The sequence below is a fragment of the Sorex araneus genome, chromosome 6, assembly GCF_027595985.1.
Source record: "Sorex araneus isolate mSorAra2 chromosome 6, mSorAra2.pri, whole genome shotgun sequence".
Taxonomy (NCBI): domain Eukaryota; kingdom Metazoa; phylum Chordata; class Mammalia; order Eulipotyphla; family Soricidae; genus Sorex; species Sorex araneus.
The window spans coordinates 84,967,254-84,980,547 of NC_073307.1; the positions used below are offsets into that span (position 1 = coordinate 84,967,254).

Genomic DNA, 13,294 nt, shown 5'->3' on the forward strand with positions numbered 1-13,294 from the left:
CTTCCTTTTAGTTTTTTGACATTGGGTCCACATTCAGCAATGCTCAGGGGCTCAGGGAGTTACTCTTAGCTTTGTGCTCCTTATTTATTTATTTATTTAATTAATTATTATTTTTTAGATTTTAATGAATCATTGTGAGAGACATTTACAGACTTACAGCCTTTCATGATTGCGTTTCTGTCAAACAATGTTCAAGTACCCACCCCTCCACCGGTGCCTGTTCCCCACCCCCGATGTTCCCAGTATCCCTCCCCCAGCCCCCACCCTTTCCACCTCCTGCCTCTGAATCCCTCTTACTCTCTCTGTCCTCTTGGTTGTTGTGGTTTGCGGTAACGAGCAGCCGTCGTGTTTGGCCCATAGTCTACGTTCAACACACATCTACTATCCCAAGCGATCCTTCCAACCATCATTTATTTAGTACCCCTCTCTCCATCCCAGCTACCATTCCCCCCGTGAGATCCGCTATCAAGCCGTGGGGCAGTCCTCCTGACCCTTATTTTAACTGTCCTTAGGTGTCAGTCTCCTATTCTGTTACTTTATATTCCACAAATGAGTGCAGCCCTTTTATATCTGTCCCTCTCTGACTCATTTCACTCAGCATGATACTTTCCATGTTGATCCACTTATATGCAAATTTCATGACTTCATCTTTTCCTAACAAGGGCTCCTTATTTAGTGCTACGATTTGGGGCAGGCACTGCTGAGGGATGGAACCCTGGCCTTCAGCATGCAAAGCAAGCCTCCGGACTATCTCCCTGGCCAACTCCACTAACAATTTCTTTCTTTTCTTTTTTTTTCTTTTGCTTTTTGGGTCACACCCGGCGATGCACAGGGGTTCCTCCTGGCTCATGCACTCAGGAATTACTCCTGGCGGTGCTCAGGAGACCCTATGGGATGCTGGGAATCAAACCTGGGTCATCCGAGTGCAAGGCAAACGCCCTACCCGCTGTGCTATCACTCCAGCCCTCCACTAACAATTTCTTTCTTCTCCTTCTCCTTCTCCTTCTCCTTCTCCTTCTCCTTCCTCCTTCCTCCTCCTCCTCCTCCTCTCCTCCTCCTCCTCCTCCTCCTCCTCCTCCTCCTCCTCCTCTTCTCTTTTTGTAGACCAGCAGGAAATTTCTGTTATGGACCAGCACTGGTCCGAACAGCAGCACTCGGACACCACTGCTCACCAGGACTGTGAGTATACTGAGGTGGTGTCTGTGAGAGCTTCCTGCACTCTGGGGACAGATGGGTCACAGAGTTCCTAATTCCTAAGGCAGGCCACCACGTGGTCAGAGGGTGGGCCTGGGGATAATAGGGCCCTGAGGGTACTCATCCTCCTTGGTGGGTATGACCAGGGGTGGGGGGTCATGCAAAGGTGAAAGAGGAAGCCTCAGTTTCCCCTGGCTGCTGTGAGCAGTGCCCGTTTTGCTGGCCTCATCTGACACTTTTAACATTCCTGTGAATTTCGGGCTCTTGCTGATAAAAGGGAAGCGAACGATTGTTCAGCATCACAGATTCTGCCCCAGACTTCAGCTTACGGAGACGAAGAGAGAAGGGTCCACACCGAAGGCCGAAGAGCTAACCCCAGGGCTGCGAGAGGTATACAGCAAGGAGGGCGCTTGCCTCGCACTCGGCCAACCTGGGTTCCATCCCCAGTGTCACCTAGCGTCCCCTGAGCACTGCCAGGAGTAATACCTGAGTACAGAGCCAGCCAGGAGTAGCCTCTGAGTATTGTCGGGTGTGACCCCTAAAGCAAGAAGAATAAAAATACAACCCAGGGCCGGAGTGATAGTACAGCGAGTTAGGCGTTTGCCTTGCACGCAGCTGACCCGGGTTCGATTCCCAGCATCCCATAGAGTCCCCCGAGCACCGCCAGTAGTAATTCCTGAAAGCAGAGCCAGGAGTAACCCCTGTGCATCACTGGGTGTGACCCAAAAATCCCCTCCAAAAAAACCCACAAAGAGGTAACCCCAAAGACGTAAATTAGCCAGACCACTCTGTTTGACCCCTGAATCCTCTGTGACATTCTCGTCACTTGACAAGTAACACAACAACCAAATCCTCCTCTAAAAACCCACAAAGGACAAAGCATAGTTCACTCAGTCCTCCCCTCAGCTCCTCCCTGGCTGGGGCGTTTCCTCCCTTTCCCGTCTGCTTTCCAACAAACCTTCCTCGTTCCAACTCGGAGCAACTTTATGACTCAGTATGTTCGTTCTTGAAAGTCCTGGAGAGCTGGGCCCTGGGGACGCTCTCGAGACCCCGTCACCTTCCCTGCGGCGGGGGGAGAATGCCACACCCGCGAGCCGGGCAAAGCCGGCAGGAACGCGAGCCTTCCTTCTGCCCTGTGCCCTGTCCGTCACTGCAGGAGAGTGCAGACCCTGCACCCAAGGCTGGGGAGATGGCGCCGGCACTCGGCAGGCCAGATCTTGGGTTCGAGTCCTGTCTCTGAGGTCCTTGTGGTCCCTGCACACTGTCGGGAGTCATCCCTGAGCACTGAGCGGAGTCCTGAGCCATGCCAGGTGTGCACCTCTCCTCAAATACAGGTCCCAGGGGTGGAGCCATAGCACAGCGGGGAGGGCGTTTGCCTGGCATGCGGCCGACCCGGGTTTGATTCCCAGCATCCCATAGGGTCCCCTGAGCACCGCCGGGAGTGATTCCTGAGTGCAGAGCCAGGAGTAACCCCTGTGCATCGCCGGGTATGACCCAAAAAGCAAAAAAAAAAAAAGTCCATAAATATATGCATAGAAATAAAAAAATGGGGTCGGAGTGATAGTCCAGCCGGGAGGGCATTTGCCTTGCACTCGGCGGACCAGGTTTAATCCCTGGCATCCCATAGGGTCCCCCAAGCACTTCCAGGAGTAATTCCTGAGTGTAGAGCCAGGATAACCCCTGAGCATTGTCGGGTGTGACCCAAAAAGCAAAAAAAAAAAAAAAAAAAAAGAAATGAAAAACTAGAGCCCACGGCTGACATTAGGACCCGTGGTGGCATTTCATGGGGGAAAATTGCTTGCATGTTACGGGGGCGTCCTCTGCTCCCACCTTCTACTGGGGGCGCACTGCTCGCCCCGGGGTCTCTGTGGGGGGTGTCTATAGACGATCCGGTTCTTGTCAGCCTCCGAGGCGTTTCTCCTGCTCTTTCACCCCAGCCCTGGGGAGCAGGTTCAGGGGGAGCCGCTGAGACTCAGAGTAGTGGTCCTGGGGAGATGGACCCCTTTGAGGGCTCACCCACACTACCAGTCTGGGGACGCAAGCCCCGTCCTCACTTGCAGAACTTCCACGTGTGAAGGGTCGCGATGCTTTTTATTTTATTTTATTTTATTTATTTATTTAGCTTTTTGGGTCACACCCGGCTATGCACAGGGGTTCCTCCTGGCTCTGCACTCAGGAATTACTCCTGGCGTTGCTCAGGGACCCTATGGGATGCTGGGAATCAAACCCAGGTCGGCCGCGTGCAAGGCGAACGCCCTCCCCGCTGTGCTATCGCTCCAGCCCCAGCTTTTTATTTTGTTTTTGAGACATTCCTGTGGGTGTTCAAGGGCTCCTCTGGGCTCGGGATGGGGTTGGGGGGGGAGCCGGGATCGAACCCAGGCCAGCGTGCAAGGCGTTTGCTCAGCCCTTGGAATCACCTCCTCTTCTTCAGTCCTGTTTTCAGGAGGCAGGGGCGGTGCTGGGAACCGAGTCCGGGCCGAGATGCGAGCCAGCTGCTCCCCTTAGGGCTGAAGCACTTTCCCTGCCCGGGATTTCTCTGTTTCGTGCTCTGGAGAGTGGGCTGCACCCGCGCCTTCAGGCCAACTAGACAACAAACTCATTCCCAGGTTACACCCAGCAAGGGAGGCAAACTGGCCAGCAAAGGCCAGGAAATGATTCCCCCTCCCCCCCAGAGTTTTGGGGACGCCTCCTAGCGTACTCAGGCCCACTCCTGGTCAGGGGTCATTTGAGGGGGCGCTGGGGGGAAGCTCAGAGAGTAAGCCTACAGGCTGGGTGCCCAGGATGCCTCTCTGTCTGTCTGTCTGTCTGTCTGTCTGTCTGTTGATAATCACAGGCTCGGGTAGTGAAGGCTAAGCCAGCTGCCCTGCCTGGTCCCAGTTAGCGAATAACCAATTGGCTGCTAAAGGTTTCTGTGGCATTTTCTCTTTTGTTTTGTGTTTATTCCCAGCCTTTAAATATGCAAGAAAAAAAAAGAAGAAGAAGAAGAAGAAGAAGGAGAAACCCATTCTTAGCTTGCAAAGTCAGACAGAAACAGTTTGCAGAATCCATCCGCCAGGCCGTGGAAAACTTTCCTGCGAGCTGGAAATAGCCACAATCGGCCTGAGGGATGCCAAGACCTGAAAGGCCCGGGAGGAAAGGAAGCCGGAGGAGAGAAGTCAAAGGCATGGATGGAAATGGGGCGTTCCCCAGGGAGAGAGGATCTTGTGTGTGTGTGTGTGTGTGTGTGTGTGTGTGTGTGTGTGTGTGTGTGTGTATGTTGTGGGGGGAAGGGGGTCTGAGGACCAAACCCCATACTCCAGTTGCAAAGCTCCAGCCCTTTGAGCCATTTCCCCATCCCACGCCCAGTCCTCCAACTTCCCTTTGCACATTGAAATTAAAAAAACAAAATAAAACAGAATAAGGGGGAGAGCGGCTTCCCTCCCCCCCACCCCCCACCCCGCGCTGTTCTCCTGGTCCAGTTCCCTGTACTGGGACTTGCTTCCTCGGAGCTGTTGGAACTTGAGTTTCCAGCTGAGCTGAAAGCGTCTCCCTCTGTTCCCAGCCGTAGGGGGCGAGTGTTAACTAACTGCCTCTCCCGGTACATCCAGTCCTGACAGGGTTTACGCTCTTTCTACAGAGAAAATCAGCCGTTCTCCTGGAAGACCCCATGCTTTGTGTGTGTGTGTGCAAAAAAGGCCCTCTGAAATGCCGAGACGCGGAGTCACGGGGCCATCTGCACCGCGAGTTCCCTCCCCTGGGCCTCACTTTTCCAGCCCAAAGAACATTTGCTCCCTTGGTAACTGGCTGCTCCCTCCCCCGCCCCAACCTCTCTGTTCCTCTCTGGTATAAAAACTGTCTGGAACCGTCTGGCAGTCTCTCCAGCGCTCTGGGACAGATTTTCCTGTTTAATTTCATTTTTTGTTTGTTTGTTTGGTTTTGGGGGCCACAGCTAGCAATGCTCGGGGGTTGCTCCCGGCTCGACACTCAGGACTCACTCCTGGGGGTCGGTGCTCAGGGGACCATCAGGGATGCCGGTGGGACATGTGGCAAGCAAATGCCTCACTCGCTGTACTATCGCTCCGGTCCCAGTTTGCACTTTTCATTCTGTTCTAAGCCTCTGTGACAGAATTAATCATGCCCCAGCGGACCCCAGTGTTCCTGGGTTTCTGTCTTGCGTGAAGCTCATTTTCACTGTTTTTTTTTTCCTTTTTTTTTTTTTAGGTCACACCCGGCAATGCACAGGGGTCACTCCTGGCTCTGCACTCAGGAATCACCCTTGGCGGTGCTCAGGGGACCCTATGGGATGCTGGGAATCGAACCCGGGTCGACCGTGTGCAAGGCAAACGTCCTACCCGCTGTGCTATCACTCCAGCCCCCCCCCACCCGTTTCATTTTTTTAGGGCTGGGTAAGCAGTGCTCAGGGGACCAGGGGTCACTCCCAACTCTGTGCTCCCGAGTAATTACTTCTGTATCACTGTATCACTGTCATCCCGTTGTTCATCGTTTTACTCAAGTGGGCGCCAGTAATGTCTCCACTTGTCCCAGCCCTGAGGTTTTTTTTTTTTTGCTTTTTGGGTCACACCCAGCGATGCACAGGGGTTACTCCTGGCTCTGCACTCAGGAATTACTCCTGGCAGTGCTCGGGGGACCCTATGGGATGCTGGGAATCGAACCCAGGTCGGCCACGTGCAAGGCAAATGCCCTCCCCGCTGTGCTATCGCTCTAGCCCCTTTTACTTTTTTTGTGTGCGTGTGTCCCAGCCCTGAGACTTTAGCAGCCTCTCCTTACTCAATTTTCCCAACAACTGGAGGCTCTTTCGGGGTCAGGGGCATATTGCATACACCACGGGGAGCTTGCCAGGCTCTTCCATGCAGGCGGGATACTCTCGGTAGCTTGCCAGGCTCTCCGAGAGGCATATATGTTTATTTCTCTTTATGATGACGTGTCGCACGGACGGCCACGCGGTCCAGGAATATGTTCACTCATGCGTGAGGCTGGGTCCGAGCCTGGAGTGTGTTGGCAATGGGGTAGTGGAGTTGGGCTGCCGGTCCTGGGTCCCATGGGGCGGGGAGGGCTCTCACCCGCCCCCCTCTGGGGCACCCCTGGCGCGGACTCCGGTAACCTGGTTACTGAATAATTAGTTACCTAGAGCAATTTGGACCTGGTGGTTCGGAAGGCCCGTGTGGTGCTGGGTTCGAGCCTCCACCTCTTGCATGCAGATCATGTGCCCAGCCCCCGAGGCCACCTCACGGGTCCCAGACACTTTAACCTGTTTCAGACCTTGGACCACCGGGACAGGCCTTGTCCACCCTATCCGTTGCCCTTTCCTGAACCTTAAAGGAAAACTGGTGATGGGAAATTGACTAAGAAAACGAGCCTATGAAAACTGGTTAGCAGAGGCTAGGAAATGATTTTTTCCCCCCAGCGCTTTTGGGACACCTCCTGAAGCATTCAGGCTGACTCCTGGCTCTGTGCTCAGGGACCATTTGTCGGGGTGTTGGGGAGATCTTATGCAGGGACAGGGATCAAACTGGGGTCAGTTCTGTGCAATGCAAATGCATTCTTCTAAACTGTCTCTGCTCCATGAAACGATTTTAGTTTGTTTTTTTGTTTGTTTTTGGGCCACACTTGGTGATGCTCAGAGGTTACTCCTGGCTCTGTGCTCAGGAATCACTCCTGCTGGTGCCTGGGGGGCCACCTGGGATGCTGGGGATCAAACTCGGGTTGGCTGCATGCAAGGCAAATGCCCTGCCCTACTCTTGCTCTGACCCCCATAAAATGATTTAAAAAAAAATAGAGTACAGCAAAATGTGGGGCCCTCAGGTCAGAGAGAGAGAGAGGAGAGAGAGAGAGGAGAGAGAGAGGAGAGAGAGGAGAGAGAGAGGAGAGAGAGAGGAGAGAGAGGGGAGAGAGAGGAGAGAGAGAGGAGAGAGAGAGGAGAGAGAGGGGAGAGAGAGGAGAGAGAGGAGAGAGAGGAGAGAGGGAGAGAGAGAGGAGAGAGGAGAGAGAGGAGACAGAGAGACAGAGACAGAGGCAGAGAGAGAGAGGAGAGAGAGAGGGAGAGAGAGACAGAGACAGAGACAGAGAGGAGAGAGAGAGGAGAGAGAGAGGAGAGAGGGAGAGAGGAGAGAGAGAGGAGAGAGAGACAGAGAGCGAGCGTGCAGAGGTTAAGGCATTTGCCTGTTTAAGGCCAACCCCCACCCCGGGCCTGGCGCCATGCATGATCCCTTAAGTCCCACCAGGAGTGACCTCTGAGACCGAGTCAGGGCTAAGCCTTGAAGACTGCCCAGGGTGAACCCCAAACAAAAATACCTTTAAAAAAGTGGGGAGTGACGCAGTCATCACAAGCCATTATACAGTCTTTGATTTTTTTTTTTTAGGTGGAGAAACACATTTTCATTCATATTGAAGTTTCCCTGAAGGAATCTTCCAGAACCCGAGAGTCCCTTTCAGAGACAGAAAGAGAAGAGGAGGCAGAAGAATCCTGTGGAGGAACAATGAGCGCAGAGGCGCGTGGCTACCCCCGGCACCAGCGAGGAGGTTCAGGGCGCAGTTTTCAGACCGACCTCGGACCCAGCGGGACAATTTTCCTTATCATTTCCAGAACCTCTGCGGCGGCTGGTTCTTGAATGCTTGGTATTCTATTTTTTTCTTTCTTTTTTGGGTCACTCCTGGCTCGGCACTCAGGAATTACCCCTGGCTGTGCTCAGGGGGCCCTATGGGATGCTGGGATTCGAACCCGGGTTGGCCGCACGTGAGGCAAGCACCCTACCCACTGTGCTATCGCTCCAGCCCCGACTGCTTGGTATTCTTACACGCACTCTCCTTAAGCTCTGAAGATGCGCTGTGTGCTTATTGGGGGGCGGGGGGTGGGGGGAGGTAAAGCCTCCACCTGAACACAGCTTCATTCTCTCTGTCCTGTTGGGACAGGGTAACGGGGGAGGCCTCCCCCCAACACACCCCTCTGCGTGCCTGTCCCAGAGCAGAAAAGGGACCCTTGGCTGACCTGGTCGAGGGGAACCAGCAGAAAGCCACGCACCCCCACTCTGAACCCAAGAGATGGGGGTTCAGACACAGCCGGACAGAGTCCCATCCCCCACCCCCACGCCGGTCACCTGGTCAGGAGGGTGGGTGCTCCCCGCCCTGCAGTCTGTTGTGTTTTGGGGTGACTCGGGGACTGAGAGACCCCCCAGGCTCACAGCTGGCGATGCTGCAGGCAGGGCTATGCGGTGATGGGGTTTGACGTCAGCACCCCTGACCACTGGGCCATCTCTCTGGCCCTTAGTTCAGAAGTATCAACCCGCCTGACGCTCTCCCCTCTCCCGCCGCTAGGGGCGTGGGGACAGGAGAACGACCCCAAGTGACCCATTCCAGGAGCTGAGCAGAGACAGCAGGGTTGTAAATCACGCCCGCCCAGGTCGCCAGCAGGGAGGAAGCAGGGACAAGGCTTGACCCCGGTTTCCCTCCCAGGCAGGTGGGCCAGGGGCCAAGGCTCTTTCCTTGGACAGTGTTTGCTAAACAAGGCCACACGCCAGGATGTGGCTGGGGCTCTGGAGGGCTGACAAAGGCCACGGCCCTGTGGAGCCGCGAGCACGTGCCATGGCTCTTGGCCCCACCCCCTTGCTCCTGTGCCCCCAGGGCTGGTGCTGGGTCTGGGGGCTCTTTACCCGGACCATCCAACTCCACCATCAGTATTTTTTTTTTTTTGCTTTTTGGGTCACACCCAGCAATGCACAGGGGTTACTCCTGGCTCATGCACTCAGGAATTAGCCCTGGCAGTGCTCAGGGGGCCCTATGGGATGCTGGGAGTCGAACCCAGGTCGGCTGCGTGCAAGGCAAACGCTCTACCCACTGTGCTATCGCTCCAGCCCCGATGGTAGTAGGAGTTTATTTTTTTTTTAATTTTTTATTGTTTTGCTTTTTGGGTCACACCCGGCGATGCACTCAGGAATCACTCCTGGCAGTGCTCGGGGGACCCTATGGGATGCTGGGAATCGAACCCGGGTCGGCCGTGTGCTAAGGCAAAATGCCCTACCCACTTGTGCTATTGCTCCGGTTCCTTTTTATTTTCATCTTTCACTTTTGTGTTTGTTTGTTCGTTCTGGAGCCATCCCGGGCCTCTCTCCTGGCTCTGTGCTCAGGGGTCACTCCTGGCGGAGCTTGGTCGGGGGGGGGGACCCTGTGCGGTGTTGGGGGATCAAAACGAAGTCCGCTGCACGAAAGGCAAGCACCCTACCCCGACTGCCTGCCCACCCCCACACCTGGTACTACTCTAACCAGCTGTGGGGTGCATCCTGGCTGTTGCTGCTGGGATAAATAAAAGCAGGTTGGGGGGTGGGAGGGCATATGGGCCAGACGCCCCCGGGAGGGAGCTTCCTGGACGGTCAAGCGGTGCTATGGCTGAGGACCGTTTGAACCCGTGCCCCAGAAACCACAGACCTGTCCCCACACAGGGCTCTCGGGAGGATCAGGCCTGAGGGGGCAGCCGTGCAGTATATAAGGCCGATGGACACCCCCAGGCCACCCCCAGGCCACCCCCAGTCTGCTCCCAGCTCGAGACAGGCTTTCTGGCCAGCTGGCACAGAACACGGGGCGAAGGGAGCCCTGGACAAGGCACAAACCAACTCCAGCCCCCCACCCCCGCCCCCGGCTCCCGCACCCCCCTCCAGCCCGCTGGCTCAGCCCAGCCCTTTGTCCCGGGAGCCCTCCACTCTCCAAGCTTTCTCAGGCCCACCAAGCTGAGCCCCCAGCAGCTGGGACAGCCGCTGGGACAGTCCCATCTGCTAGCGAAAACACCAAGGACCCCGCGTGACTGGGACCCCTCCCCCGCCCCCAGTTCGGAACAAACTCCAGTCTCTATTGGAACACCCCCCTCGGCATCCTGCTGTCCCCTCAATTAAACAGCCTGTACCCCTCCCCTTCCGGGCTCCTGGCCCGGTTCTCCGGCACCCGGGCCCTTAAAGCCAACTTCAGTTTCTCCGGTCGCGGCCTCCCCTCTCTCCCAGCGCCAGCCAGCCCCGCCTCCATGGGGGTCTTGGGTGGGGGAGGGGTCCTTCCCGCAGCTGAGTCTGGCGCCCGGGGGGGCTGCCCCCACTCAACCCTCTGGTGCGGTGCGTATTTCCCGGCTCGGTCAGGGGTGAGTGCCCAACTGTCCATCTCCGAGTGCCAAGCAGGCAGGCAGCCCAGAACCTTCCACGAAGTCAACCAACTTGCACAAGCAGAAAGGGGCAGTTGGTGGGAGATGGGGGTGGGGTGGGGGCTGGCAGGGCCGAGTTCCCCTCAATGCACAGAGGTGGTCCGGCCACCCGAGCACCGAGGGTAGCCTGCATTTAGCAAATCCCACCCTGGCCTGGGCTCCCGGGCGGCGGCGGCGGGCGGCAGGATTGTCACGGGGCTCACTCGGGACCTGTCCCCTCCAGCCTCATGTGCCTAAGAGCTGCTGGGAATCCGGGGTGCGGGGGTGGGGGGGCGCTGTGAAAAGGGGCGGCCGCTGAGCACGCACGCGGGCCTGCGCGCAGGGGTCTCTGCGCGCGCTCTGCACGCGGGGGGCGGTTGGCAGGTTCGAGCGCTCGGGCCACGGAAGCCGGGGGTCCCGCGGCGCGCGCGGGGCGTGCAGGGAGGTCCTGGCCTCCTCCCCTCACCCAAAGTCGGCCTGGAGGCCCGCGAGCCCCCAGCGGCGCGCTGAGTCGGGGAGGTGGGCGCGCTCCCCGCGCACTTACCGGACGGACGCGGCGGCGCGGACGGCGGCGGGAGGCGGAGCGGCGGGGCGCGGCCACCCCTGCCCCCGCACACGGGGCTGGCGGACCCTCGGGTCGGACGGTCCGGTCCCGGCTGCCCAGCTCCGAGCCCCAGCCCCGCCTGCGGCCGCGCGGGCCCCTCCGCCCCGCCTCCCCTCCGCGCCCCCGCCGGGTCCGCGCCCCGCCGCCGCCGCCGCCGGCCCCTCTCTTTGTTCCCGCCCGGCCGCCCTGCTCCGGGCCAGCCGCAGACTCAGTTAGAGCAGCTGTGCGCTGGCCAGGGGGCTCGGTGGGGGAAGGGGGCCTGGCACGAGGCAGTCTACACCAGCCCCCCGCAACCCCATCCACTACACCCCTCCTTCTCGCCCAGCACTGGCCTGGGGGGGTGAATTCTGCAGAAGCAGGTGGGGGGGGTCCCAGGGCTCACCTGATTTCTTTTATTTTTTTGGGGAAGGGCTTTTTGGGTCACACCCGGCGATGCTCAGGGGTTACTCCTGGCTCTGCACTCAGGAACTACTCCTGGCGGTGCTCCGGGGACCCTATGGGATGCTGGGAATCAAACCCAGGTTGGCTGCGTGCAAGGCAAACGCCCTCCCCGCTGTGCTATCACTCCAGCCCCTCATCTGCTCTCTTAGCGCTCCCCTCCTCACCCCGCACTTTCAAATACACCCAGAGGTTGGGCCTGGGGTCCCTCTCTGACCACACAGGTGCGGCGCCCAGAATGACCTTCCCATCAGTGCGGTTCTCGGGAGGTGTTTTCCCAGCGCTGCCAAGGCCCGTGGTCATCCATGCAGGTCCTGAGATCCACAGCAGGTCACATAGCCCCCCGGGTGGGGAGTTAAGGCCCACCAGGGGACCCTAGAGCTGGAGCCCCCGCCAGGGCTCTTGTTTTTTTTTTTTTAATCTATTTTTCAAGCCCAGATTTTTTTCATTTTTTTTTTTTTTGGCTCATACCTGGTTGTGCCCAGGGCTTCTTCCTGGCCCTGAGCTCAGGGATCACTTCTCGTGGGCTCGGGGGACCCTAGGAGGGAGCAGGGATCGAGTCCAGGTTCAGCGCACACTAGGCAAGTACTCTACCCGCTGGAGTATCTCTCTGGCCCCTCAAAGACATTGTTTTTTAGGGAGGGAGTCCAAACAGTCTTCAGGACTTCTGGTTATGTGCTCAGGAGACCGTACGGGATGCCTGGAATCAAACCTAGGTTAGCCGTGTACAAGGCAAGCGTCTGACCCGCTGAACCACTCTGGCCCCTCAAAGCTGTATTTTTTTTTCTTTTTGGGTCACACCTGGAGATGCACAGGGGTTACTCCTGGCTCTGCACTCAGGAATTACTCCTGGCAGTGCTCGGGGGACCATATAGGATGCTGGGAATCGAACCCGGGTTGGCTGCGTGCAAGGCAAATGCCCTCCCCGCTGTGCTATTGCTCCAGCCCCCAAAGCTGTATTTTTAATAATAATAAAAAAGAATGGCAACACAAAAAGTGTAACAGAGATTAGAATTATTGTGTTAGGAGCAAATATCGAATATACAAAAGGTAATAATTCAGCAGAACGGCTTCATTTTTGGTATCTGCCCTCAATTTGGTTTTACATCCTTATTTTGCTGTGTATTTGGACACAGTATGCCTAGCTCTGTGCTCTGAACTCCTGGTGGGGTTCAGGGGGACCTGGGGATTGAACCAGGGTCTGCTGCATGTCAGGCAAATGTCTTACCTGCTGCACTATTTCTCCAGCCCCTGGTTTTATTTATTTATTTACTTCCTTATTTATATTTGGGGAGCCACACCCAGTGGTGCGCAGGGCTTCCTTCCCGGGGAGGCTCGGGAAACCATATACGGTGCCGGGACTGAAACGGGCTGGCTGTTATTTGTAGTATCTTTCCATTATTGTTGCATTTTGTTCAAAATCATCATCATCATCACCATCATTATCATCATCATCATCATCATCATACTGTTGACTGTTGATTTTCTCAAGTGGTCTCAGTAACGTCTCCATTTGTCCTAGCCCTGAGATTTTAGCAGCCTCTCTTTACTCGTCCTTCCCAAAGTTGCCACATTGGAGGCTCTCTCAGGGTCAGGGGAATGAGACCCAGCATTATTACTGGTTTGGGCATATGAATATGCCACGGGGAGTTTGCCAGGCTCTCCCATGCAGGCAGGAAACTCTCGGTAGCTTGCCAGGTTCTCCAAGAGGGAGAACCAGGCTATAAGGGTCTCTTGCCTCCGCGCCTGGCTGTTTTCACCGGGGCCCCTCTGAGGGGGGGTTTGTCTTCAAAATCAAGCAAATTACTGACCAGTGATGACACATGGAGTTCCAGAAACCGTTCATCTTTTAAGTTGTTAGGAAGTAGCAGCTACAGGGTTCGGGCAGATCTGCCTTGCATGTG

The 13,294-nt window shown here is 56.4% G+C and overlaps 1 protein-coding gene across 1 annotated transcript in view; it reads right to left on the reverse strand.

Annotated features, from left to right (window-relative positions):
* The window catches only part of TSPAN11 (tetraspanin 11), a 68,304-nt gene extending 57,278 nt beyond the window's left edge, over positions 1 to 11,026 (reverse strand). The window contains exon 1 of the mRNA XM_055142210.1: positions 10,893 to 11,026. The gene's annotated coding sequence lies outside the window, so the exon portion shown is untranslated. The remainder of the gene's footprint in view (positions 1 to 10,892) is intronic.
* Between the last annotated feature and the right edge of the window lie 2,268 nt (positions 11,027 to 13,294).